The following is a 12,555-nucleotide window of genomic DNA, read 5'->3' as shown; positions in this document are numbered from 1 at the left end:
TGACATATTGCAAATTGTAAAATATGTTTAAGTTTCTATTGCAAATCACCCGTCAAGTTATTCAAACGGTTAAGTTAACTGTTGAGATTTGTGTCGAAATCCAGAAGACATATGTTACAGTACAGTAATTATGTCAATACCGGATAAGTAACTTTATTATTGAATATAGACCTATGAAAAATTGCATAGCCCCATGAATACATTCCTCGTGAGCGGTATACGTGATATTTAAATGTTTTGCTTTGTTACGTTTGCATGACGTAAATAAATGTCAGTCAGCGTAATTAGGTAACCACAGAAACAACAAAGCCGTCATTATATAGCCTTAACGTACTGGTGTCAAATACGTCCGCTAAAACGCGTACGAGAAGACACACTGTGTATGTCAGACGATAACTGTTTGAGACATAAAATATGTTCAATTATACTTGTTAAAATGTTTATGTAGAAATATATACTACATTTAAATCAAACTGCATCAATTAAAAATGTTGTTGAAATTTAAATACGTGTTGTTGTGTTGTCTTTCATGCTTACTTTCTGATCATTATGTAAGGTTTTTGTATGTAAAAATAAAGCATCGCCATGTTTTAGATTTCATGATACAGGATGAAATTACACGGATCTGCGGATACATTATGCCTGGAAAGTAGCCGTTAAATAGGTGACAACACTGTCAATTTTGATTTGTAAGCCCCTGTAGGGTGGCATATAGAAATCCGACTGTTCGTCCGTCAGTCCGTTCGGCATTCCGTTCTCCGGAGGTTTTTACTCAACGCTAATAGAGATGATGTTTGGTATGTGCGTCTACCTACATGACCTACAGATGAAGTGTGAAATGCGTTCCGGTCCATAGACTTTTGGCGAAGTTATGGGCGTTGTGAGTGTTTTTCTGGTCCATTAATATATGGCGAAGTTTTTAGTTTTGAGCCTTGTAATGCAAAACCTCACTTTTTTGGAGGGTTGTTTTACGAAAGGCTTTCAGATATGTAGCTATGTAGCTGTTTTTTTTTATAGGTGAGTATAACTAAATGATTTACAGATGAAGTGTGGGTATTACTGTGGTTAAATGATTTTCTCGAAGTTTTGGGCCTTCGTCTTCGATTTATTCCGTTTTCCGTAGTTTTTTTTTAAACGGAACACATTCATATATTGCGTTGATTTTTGGTATGTAAGAATTCCTATATAACCTACAGATAAAGTGTGAGTTGCTGAATTTTCGCGAAGTTATGTGCGTTGAACTTAGAAATTGTCTCTATAATAACAGTTTTCCGGAGTTGGTTTCAGATATTGAGCTGATGTTTGGTATGCCAGTCAACATACATGACTTACAGATAAAATGTGAGTTTCGTTGAGGTCCATCGAATTTTGCCAAAGTTATGTGCATTGGACTTGTGCATTTGTTTCGTTTTCCGGAGGTTTGTACAGTAACAATTTCAGATATGGCGCTATTTGTTTGGTATGTGAGTATACCTACGTGCCTAACAGATCAATTTTGAGTTTCGTTCCGGCCTAATGATAATTAGCGAAATAATGGGACATTGACTTTTTCGTTTTTTATATATGAGGCTTCCTACATGTCTCACAGATATTGTGTCACTTTCGTTTCGGACCATTGATATTTTGCGAAATTATGGGCCTTGGGCTTCGAAATTTTCCAGATTTTACGCGACACTTTCACATATGTATGTGAGTCTACCTAAAGATCTTATTATGAAGTGTGAGTTTTTTCCGTCCATTGATTTTGGTAAAACTATGGTCGTTGGACTTAACCATTTTGTCTATAAAACCCGTTCCCGGAGATTGTGTAAGCAATGCTTTCAGATATTGAGCTCAATTGTGTTATGATAGTTTACCTACAGTACTTTCGTATAAATTGTGAGTTTCATTTCGGTCCACATATTGTTGACGACGCTAGGAGCCTTGAACTTACTTGTAATATTCGGTTTTACGGGGATATTTTACGAATCTCTTTTAGATATGTAGCCGATTTTGGCATGTCAGGTAACCTACATGACTTACAGATGCAGTGTGAGTTTTGTTCCAGCTTTTGATGTTCGGCAAAGTTATTTGCCTTTGACTTTGAATGTTTTCCTTTTTCTGGAGCTTGTCTACGCAACGCTTTCTGATATTGGGCTGGTTTTTGGTATGTAATTAATCAAAATACACGACTAGCGGATGCAGTGTAAGTTTCGTTCCGGTTAATTTATTTTTGTCGAAGTAATGAGCCTTGGACTGGGTCAGTTTTATCTATAATAACATGTGTTCGCAGTTTTTTATGCATCTCTTTTAGATATTGAGCTAATGTTTGGTATATGTGTCCGACTACATGACTAATCGATCATATTTAAGTTTTGCCAAATCAATTGCCAACGATAGGTGGACAGATCACATTAATGGCGGAAATAATGGCTTATTTGCATACCAACAAGTAATGTTAAATACATCAACCTATCATTTTATTTTAATTTATATCTACTTATTAAATAATACATTTCTACTTAGTCCAGAATCGTTACCAGAATATATGTTATCTTAAGGCTTTTAATACTCAACTGGTCAATATGGTAAGCATATTAATGAGCTGGATGAAATATGGGACCGCATTACCATGACATGGCCATATGTTATTATTTGTTAAAAATATCCCTTTATTTCAACACATACCGTCGCCATATTGAGTAAACCAGTGGTAACATATCATAATTGATTAGGGGTAGTTTAAATATAATCCACTTCCCAGTAGGTTCCACAATGACACGGTCTTATTTAAACGAATAGGTCGAGCGTTTTTGTTTCAGACTATGCATGCCTTGTATCAATCGAAAGATGTTAATGATTGCGGAAGTTGAAATTAATAGGATGTGATGCAATTCCTAAAACAAATGCTATTCGCCAAAGCATGCACAATCAGCAAACACGATTTGAGGTGTTCATTAAAATTACACTATTTTAATAGAAGCACCCAAACGTATTTCATTTTAACCCGGCCCTCAATTATATAGAGGCACATTATATTCATGCTATAAAAAGGCATAATTGCGATTGTAAAATGGCTGTTCAGTTGTAACCTATAAACAATGGTTTTGCAACGCATGGCATTGAACGCAGAAGGCTTATTGAAACGTGAGTCTGTTTCTTGAATAGAACCAGTTCTCGGTGTTTTTGGGGATATCTTAGAATCGCTCCCACAGTGGGAGTAGAACCCGTTACTTCCCGACAGCTATGGTGACAATGGCTTAAATGCCTGAAGGGAAAATACACTCTTTAAATAGGCAATTCTTTCGAATGGACATAAATATACACAAGGGATGTAATCTAGATTGCGATCTTAATAACATGCCTACTTTACTCAAAGTTTAAAAACTACTTTAAAACTTTACGGCATGCATACAGCTAATATACTATAATAGTCTTGCGTCAACTAATCCATAGCCGGGTGAATTGCACGGATATGCCAGACATACGGTTGAAAAGCTAGTGTTGTATTATATTATATGCATGCAATATTCGTTTCCTTGTCAACGCACCGGAATGAGTTTAACTCGATCTACATGTAGTATCTCGGTTATATAACTTATGTGGTTACAACGATAACTAAGTTTTTAGAACTAGTTATGTTGTGATTGGTATAAACATATATTATAACATGCACATGTCTTATCTCTGCCAAAGTAGATACTCTTTTAAAAACACATAATTATTCATTAAATCATACATTAAATCAATGTAACACTGGCAGCTCCAAAATGTGGGGCAGAATCCCAACAAAGGTACTGACAGTTACAAGTTTATTGAATGGATATATAATAAATATACGAGCGTCGGAACTGATTTGTAACTGACCGTCATGAAAATATACATATTATCAATACGCATGTTTAATAATAAGGTTACAAATTATAGGTGGTTACCGTGGTAACCGTACTCAATAATTATACATACACATCAAACTCATATTCATCTTTAAAAAATAATGGTATGCTGTGTGGTGGTTCCAATCAACATATTTACATACAAATGGCATAGTAAGATAACATATTAACTATCTTAAAACATAGGTATCCTGAAAACAACACAGTGACAATAACAATAGTGTTTATACATTGTTACTTTGACAAACTGCACATATTACTTACGGAGTATAAGCTACTCTCGACCTGGTCTCTATCAGCCGTGGGGAGGTTAGCATTGTGACTGCTGTAATATTAATATTTCAAGGTGAAAGTGATGTGCAACAACCAATGTAAAAGTTATTGACAGCCCAAGAGTTTTATCAAAAAGGAAAGAAGAAAATAGAAGCGAGTTGGGTCATAAATGCAGGAAATACACAGGGGCAGATACCTTTAAACAAAGATGACCATACCTGTCACACAGATGATATAAAACATGCAATATTCCCAATCGATATTCGAGCCTTCAAACTCGAAACATAAAAACAAGCATCATAAACCGGAACCTCTTTTTCTCTTACCAAAATATACATGCAGAATATATAGCATTTTACTACATGTGCTGTTTTGTTCACGATTTTCCATTTCTTCTTACCGATATTAACACGGGCAGCAGTCGACTTCGTAGGGGTTTGTTGCCTAAAACAATATTATTTGGGTTGTTTCCCTTAGATTTCTTAAAATTTTAATAATATGCTTCTTTCATGACGTAAACTATGCACTAATTCCCGCTTTGCATTTTCGAATCAACATGTCTCATTTGTCAATAAAACAACCTGAATATTGTCGTAGGTTATTTGGGGTTGAATAAATCATAAATTGACTGTTGTTATTGTATACATATACATTAATTAAACTAAAAGTGTGATATCTGAGCTTCGGATTTGAAAAAATTGTTTAGTTATAACTAAATAGTTTAGTGGACAAGGACTGTGGATAAGCACGTCTTTTTTAATTCATCGAGTTTAGTATAATTGAAATATCCCAATGCTTTGTTATAAGAATCGTATTCAAAGACCTGTCAGGAATGATCTTGAGCGGACTAGTGTGTACGATTGCTGACGACATGTTTTCGACTTTATATAGAGGGCATGATCCATATTTTCGTTACAAATTCGTGTGTTATCGCGAACGGGCGATACGATACAGAAATTGCAGCGACGAGAGAATGCATGTTTAATGTTAATTTATATTTGTAACGTTTTTCCTGGTGACAGAGTACATCCAGTAATTTAAATCAATCGCCAACTATGCCGTACACAATTAAATAACAAGACATTTTTATTTTGGAAAGCATTGTACTGCCATTTATCCGACGAGTTAAAGCAGACCTGCCAATTTTCGCATTATGGTTCAAGCGCGTATAGCATTTAGACAACCAGACTCACAAGGAAAATGTAATGCAGATGCCCTATCGCCTCGTTTTGTGAACACACATTTGACTTTACCTTCATTTAGAAAATAAAGGAAGTGCATTGTATGTGCATGAATGTGTATACATAAAGGGCTATTTTGATTGTGTAATGTATTTAAATCGTTTTACAAATGTTTACAAAAGTGAATAGTTATTGACATACAATCATCTATAAAATCGTGGTAATTGCATGGATATAAAAGAAACAATTGCATCAAATCCGTGTTTTTAAAAAACTCGTCTTCTATACGAAATAATTGCAACAGACACTGACATTTGAGGAAAGAAGACGACAGAGAGGATTTCAGCGAGTAAAACTGTTTGCGCCAACAAAATAATCCAGGGGATGCATGCTAAACATCCTATACTATTATTTGATTGTGAACCACTACAACACATCTTTGATTTTTTTTTTATACATTTTTATTTTTTAAATTAAAACATATATTTTCTTTACGATAACTCACATAATATTTAATCCTAGTTAAGGGCCAGTTTTGCAATCCTTGTTTATGCATGTTATAAGCGATTTATGGCAGATAAGAGAGCTGTGACATAACATGTCGACGGATATTATCTTGCAAAAGTATTCCCTGGAAACAGTCAACGATGATAGATCAAATCTAACTACGCAGTCGAGGTTTTAAAGCTAACGGCGACATTTTAACCAATTGAATCAAATTATAAAATTTCATATGGATAACAGTGCTTTGGTAGTTGATAGTTACCGCTGTAATCAACCCTTGGCCGAACGGTATGAACATTAAGCAAACAAGTAAGGAAACCGTTCGAAATAACATTTATTTCCTTATACATTTATAAAGTTAATAAACATTTGATTTCATATTATAAACATAACATGATTATTATTACTGATACTGATACGGGTTTGAGAATTGTTTCTTCTTCTGAATTTTACAAATGAATCAGAATTAATAAAAAGCAAATATTTTTCGTTTCCTTCCTGCTCATGCATTTCTTTCGAGCAAATCCAAAGAAGAGGCACAACTATGTCACGTTGTTCGTTTGTATACAAGTAAAGTTCAATGCCATATACAAAAACAATGTTTAGTACAGTATTACAATATCCATGCTTATCTTCAACTCAGTATATCACGATTGAAATGACATTTAATATTCCATTGTTTCTAGATGTCTGTGATGTACGTGAGCTCATTCATCTGTTGCACGTATCTAATTGAGAACGAACAATATACAAGTATATTGGATACAGCTGTTTCTTCATTTATGTACAAGTTCCCGTGCATTATGTAGCGTTGAAGGGTATGTCTTAAGTAGTTCAAATAGTCACAGAATAAACATATAATACAAATACATATTTTTATAAAATGATTTTGATAGCATAGTAATCGTTTGTTTTATCTGATGTGATGTGTGTTATACACGTGTTGCACGTGCGGGAAAATCATGTGTTTAAATACAATGCTTAACGATCAACCACCGTATACATGTCAAATGAACAGAACAGAACATTATTTTCACCAAAGTATATAACATATACAATAAATGCAACATAACAAAGTACACTGTTATTACAATATTGTTCCTTAGATACCACTTCATGCACTTTTGCTATATATCAATAATGTACTCCCATAAACAAAACAAGACTTATATAATTTTTCAATACATTTTTTGTATACTAATTTGGTAACGTATCTGGACAGTCTACTGTCTGCATCAAACAAGACACACATCAATAATGATATAATAATTCAACAAATACATATGAACAATATTTATGTTATCTACATGAAGAAACATTTCATGCATACATATATACAATATTCACCTATCTTGTTTTTCATTTCTATATTCACCAATACCTAAATTATTAATTAATTGCGAAAATTTTATTCAAACTGCAATAGTTATAAAAATACAAAAAAAAAGAAAACAAACATAAACTTTAACATTGTCTTTACAGTTCGACTGTCCAAAGCAGAATCACGAAAAAACGCAAAACACACTAAATTTCCTCGTGCACACTTTCAGTGCGACCAAGCGTTCATTACATTGTATTATGGGAAAATAATTTTCTTCTAATTCGTAAACTCAAACGACGAAAATTATATAGACAGTGAGAGTGGGATTATGTACGGTAGAATGAATAAATATATATGACTATATTGCATTTGTTGGATGAAGCAACACCAATACTCATACATAGTGATCATTGCCTGCGAATGATGTAACGGTAGGTAATTAGGTAGCCCGATATGTCGATGATTCTAATATTATTTGTGATCTTAAAACTTTATTGTGCGGTGTTGTCTTGTGCACACGTCGTTTGTTTTAGCACGCGCTAATTCGGGAAGCATTTGCATAAAAGTAAAATTTCTTATTTTAAATGTGCAAGTTAAAATTAGTGAGATTAAAGCAATATTGCTACATGCTGTATGTATATTCAGTTTCTATGGTTTAAGTCATTTTGAAGTGATTTTTTCGCTCGACTGCACCCGCACACGAGGGCGATTTACAATTGGATTTGCAAATGGCATAAATGGTCGACTGGATAATGTTGGGGCTACCCGAGATGTCTGCAGTGCCTTTCGATGAAACAATAGGTAAAACCCTTAGGATTAAGCAAATTGATTGACATTTATTGTGTGTACAACATGTAGGAATAATGAGTTAAGCCTAGGGGTTATTAAGAAGTGATTTTTGACCACATAATGATAATGGTTACATTTGTCAGTTAGTTAAAATAATTTTTTCCAAGATCCAAAAAAGCATTAATTTAAGAAGGCAGGGCCATGCATGGCAAACAAATGTATGTACAGGTTTGTAACGTATTAACAGATGCAAGCTGTTTTAAATCTAAGAGCTTGTGTATAAAAAGTATGCATAAGTTAAAGGCATGGTAAAATAGTAGGGTACAGTCATGATATATCGCAGTATAAGAAAAACAGCAAGCAATTAATACAATCATAAGTTAGCGAATGAAAAAAATAATATAACACATTTATTTACATTTTCTCATCTTGATAAACATAAAGTATTCACAGGTAAGTTAAGGGAGAACAGGTGATACATTTTGTATCTATGTTGGTAGAACAATGTAATGATGACCATAACATTTTACTTTTTAATCGAATATAACTATTTTCCCAAATTTGACACATTTTGCACATGAATGTATTTAAATCAAAATCGAAAACTTTTTGTAACAAATAAAAAATGCTAAGAAAAATCAACAATATTCACACAACTGTTTGCACGTGCAGCGCGATTTAACCACAACCGTCCGTGGTCTAGAAGTATCCGTGCGTCGTGACTGAATAATTTCAATGTATTTATGTAGCAAATAATCTAAAAGAAAGCCAGATTAAAGTAAAAATTGATATCTTTAGCCGCTCTTGGAAAAATTACAACTAGTAAATTGCTGAAATATAAGTGGGATCGATTGTTAAATATCACATGTCATGAACCTTATGATTTCAATTATATTTAATGTATAATCAAGTATATATTAGTGTTATGTAAAATATATGATGATTGAATAAAAAAACGCCTAAAGCTGAAGAAGGCTTCCGTTTTACACAAGCCTAATTTGCGATACACATATCTTCAAATAAAAAGAAATACAAGCTAATTCCTTTAATTCAAGACATGCCTTGTCGCGATACAAAAAGTTTGTGTAGTCTAATGGATGATTGTCCTATTCTGATTGTGCAGTTCAGGGAACACACATTGTTCAATCAATTTAACTTGAATTGATACTATATTATTTACATCTTGTTTGTATACGAAAAAGCATACACCGGTGTTACAGTTAAACAAATTTGCATAAGCTCAACTGCCGAATACACATTACAAATTAATCTTAAATATACCACACTTAATAAACTTTTAAGATGATAATTTGTTTAACGATCATTACAGTATGTTTGCTTGTTCATTTCTTAACAGAATGAAAATGGAGCAGTTTAAACTGCCCTAATTCAAAAATGCGTAATTAAGTTTGGCAATTTGCCTTTTTGATTTCATGACATTCTGAATTCCGTGATAAAACATACGGGAAGTTGGTTGTCCGTAGCCTTGTTTATATTTCACGGCACAAGAGGTAACGTCATAGGCACTTGTAATTGCTTTAAAGTTTGTTGTGTACTTTGCCAACATGATCATAATCGTCGCCAGCAGAGTTGAGATGGTTGTATAGGTTGTCTGAGAAGTCCGGTCTTGAATGCTTGAATGCCTTGTTAGTGTAATCGTAATCGTTGGTGTCATCTCGTGAATCATCAATGCTCGCGTGTGTGTCATTCGAATCTATCTCATGATACATATCTCTATCTTCGTTAGCCAAATCACGTGAAAATGCTGTATTTATTGGTGTTGAGTTAAGCGTTGTCTGTTTCTCTAACACACAATAAGGATTAGCTTCGTTTGAAGGCATTTCATGAGTCGATCGACGACCTTGTTTTGCATGAACGAAATTCGCGTGCAGTTCGTTCTTTGGACCGCTATTTTCATTTCCAATAGCTGATTGCTGTTTGTCTAGAACAAAGTAGTCATGAACGTCTGTTGGACCGGACGTGATAGCTTGTCCATGCTGACCAAATCCGTCTTTCTCTAGGACAAAGTAGCTGTGAAACTCTGATTCTGCAAGTCCCAGTTTTCGATTGGTGTTTTGATAGGTCACGCCTGTGTCCGTTGAGGTGCATAGATCCTTAGACGTTCTAGTTTTGGTATGATGTTCATAATATGTATGATTTGACACAGGGCCGGGAAAGGAGCCGTTTGGTTTGGAATCTATCTTCGCTAACGAGATGTCGCGATTGTTGTCTGTGCTTTCAGATGTCGAACCTTTTGTGATTGCGAAGCACAATTTCTCTCTACAAATATATGCATGCATTATGGGGTAATGGGGGCTATATATGAGTCACTTTATCGGTCTGTCGGTCTGTCGGTCAGTCGGTCTGTCCCGAAATTTCATCCGATCTTAACCAAACTTGGTCAAAAGTTGTATCGAGATAATGATTAGGTCAAGTTTGAATATGGGTCATGCCAGGTCAAAAACTAGGTCACGGGGTCACTTAGTGTGTTTAAAACTGATAGTTTGTCCGGACCATAACTATGTCATTTATCGTTAGATTTTAAAATGACTTTTACATTTGTTCGACATCATAGGGTGGTGTGTCGTGTGAAAACAGTACACCGATATCTCAAAGGTAAAGGTCACACTTGGAGTTAAAAGGTCAAAATCTTGTCCGGGCCATAACTTTGTCATTTATTGTGAAATTTTAAAATCATTTAGCAAATTTGGTCACCATCATTGGACGGTGTGTCGCGCGAAAGAATTACGTCGATATCTGTTAAGGTCAATGTCACACTTTGAGTTCAACGATCATAAATGAGCTTGTCCGGGCCATAACTATGTCATTCAATGTAAGATTTTAAAATCATTTGGCACATCTGTTCACCATCATTGGACGGTGTATTGTGCGAACGAATTACGTCAATATATCTAAGGTCAAGGTCACACTTAAACTTCAAAGGTCAAAAATGGCCATACATGAGCTTGTCCGGGCCATAACTATGTCGTTCATTATGGGATTTAAAAATCATTTGGCAAATATGTTCACCATCACTAGACGGTGTGTCGCGCGAAAGAATTATGTCGATATGTCCAAGGTCAAGGTCACACTTGGAGTTAAAAGGTCAAATGCTTGTCCGGGCCATAACTTTGTCATTTATTGTGAGATTTTAAAATCATTTAGCAAATTTGTTCACCATCATTGGACGGTGTGTCGCGCGAAAGAATTACTTCGATATCTTTTAAGGTCAATGTCACACTTTGAGTTCAACGATCATAAATGAGCTTGTCCGGGCCATAACTATGTCATTCAATGTAAGATTTTAAAATCATTTGGCACATTTGTTCACCATCATTGGACGGTGTGTTGCGCGAACGAATTACGTCAATATATCTAAGGTCAAGGTCACACTTAAACTTCAAAGGTCAAAAATGGCCATACATGAGCTTGAACGGGCCATAACTATGTCGTTCATTGTGGGATTTAAAAATCATTTGGTACATATGTTCCCCATTATTAGACGGTGTGTCGCGCGAAAGAATTACGTCGATATCTACAAGGTCAAGGTCACACTTTGAGTTTAAATGTCAAAAATGGCCATACATGAGCTTGTCCGGGCCATAAATATGTCGTTTATTGTGAGATTTTAAAATAATTTGTCTCTTTTGTTCACTATCATTGGACGGTGTTTCGTGCAAAAGAATTACGTCGATATCCCCAAGGTCAAGGTCACACTTTTAGTTCAAAGGTCAAATATGGCAATACATGATCTTGTCTGGGCCATACTTATGTCATTCATTGTGAGATTTTAAAACGACTCTGTACATGAATTGTGTTCACATTCATTGGACGGCGTGTCATCATGTGAAAGAATTCAAGAGTTCGAAGGTCAAATGGCTATACATGATAATGTCATAATAATTCTTAAAAATCGCCATAAATTAGATTCTTTTGTTTTGTGAAGACAACATGCAAAACAGTCTGTGTCAATGCGGCACTTGGGGGTATACGTCACGTCTGTGACAAAGCTCTAGTTTAAAAAAATGCATTTTAAGTATAAAAAGTATTTAAAAAACTGAAATTATTATACATTCATATATAAAACAATATGATAAAATATAGTTTTTGTCGTTTTTGTCTTTTATAAAGTTAATAATTCAGCATAAACGACGATTTTTGTTCATAGCCAATGAATCAAATTTAAGAGTATAAACATAAACGTTATTGTACTTCACGAATCTGCAAATAAACTTGCTTTTTTCTCAGACCAACAACGATCAAAACTGCTGCTACCGCAAGAGCGACTGCAACTGAAACTCCTGCTGCTGTTGCTGCAGTTGAAGATCCTAGCATAAAATATAGAGATTTCAAGGTTAGTGCTGGCTTAGAACACGGAAGCGAATCTTGACAAGTTCTACAGTTAGCAAAAAAACTCAGCTGTGTTTGACAATTACATGGTATTCTTTGTATCGGATCATGTACGCGAGTTAATTGGCTTTATTACGAAATTAAATACAAGAACAGGTCTCAAACACTCGTATGAATGAAATGATGTCATAACAATGCACAATTATGTAATTATACTCCAAATGTTTGCTGTATTCAAAATTTGCGAAAACATTAACATTTT

The 12,555-nt window shown here is 34.6% G+C and overlaps 1 protein-coding gene across 1 annotated transcript in view; it reads right to left on the bottom strand.

Annotated features, from left to right (window-relative positions):
• Positions 1-12,555, bottom strand: part of LOC127837716 (uncharacterized) — a 191,383-nt gene that overhangs the window by 176,344 nt on the left and 2,484 nt on the right. The gene's annotated exons all lie outside the window — the stretch shown is intronic.

Source organism: Dreissena polymorpha, chromosome 7 (genome assembly GCF_020536995.1).
Source record: "Dreissena polymorpha isolate Duluth1 chromosome 7, UMN_Dpol_1.0, whole genome shotgun sequence".
Lineage (NCBI taxonomy): Eukaryota > Metazoa > Mollusca > Bivalvia > Myida > Dreissenidae > Dreissena > Dreissena polymorpha.
This window is presented reverse-complemented; position numbering and strand designations above follow the sequence as displayed.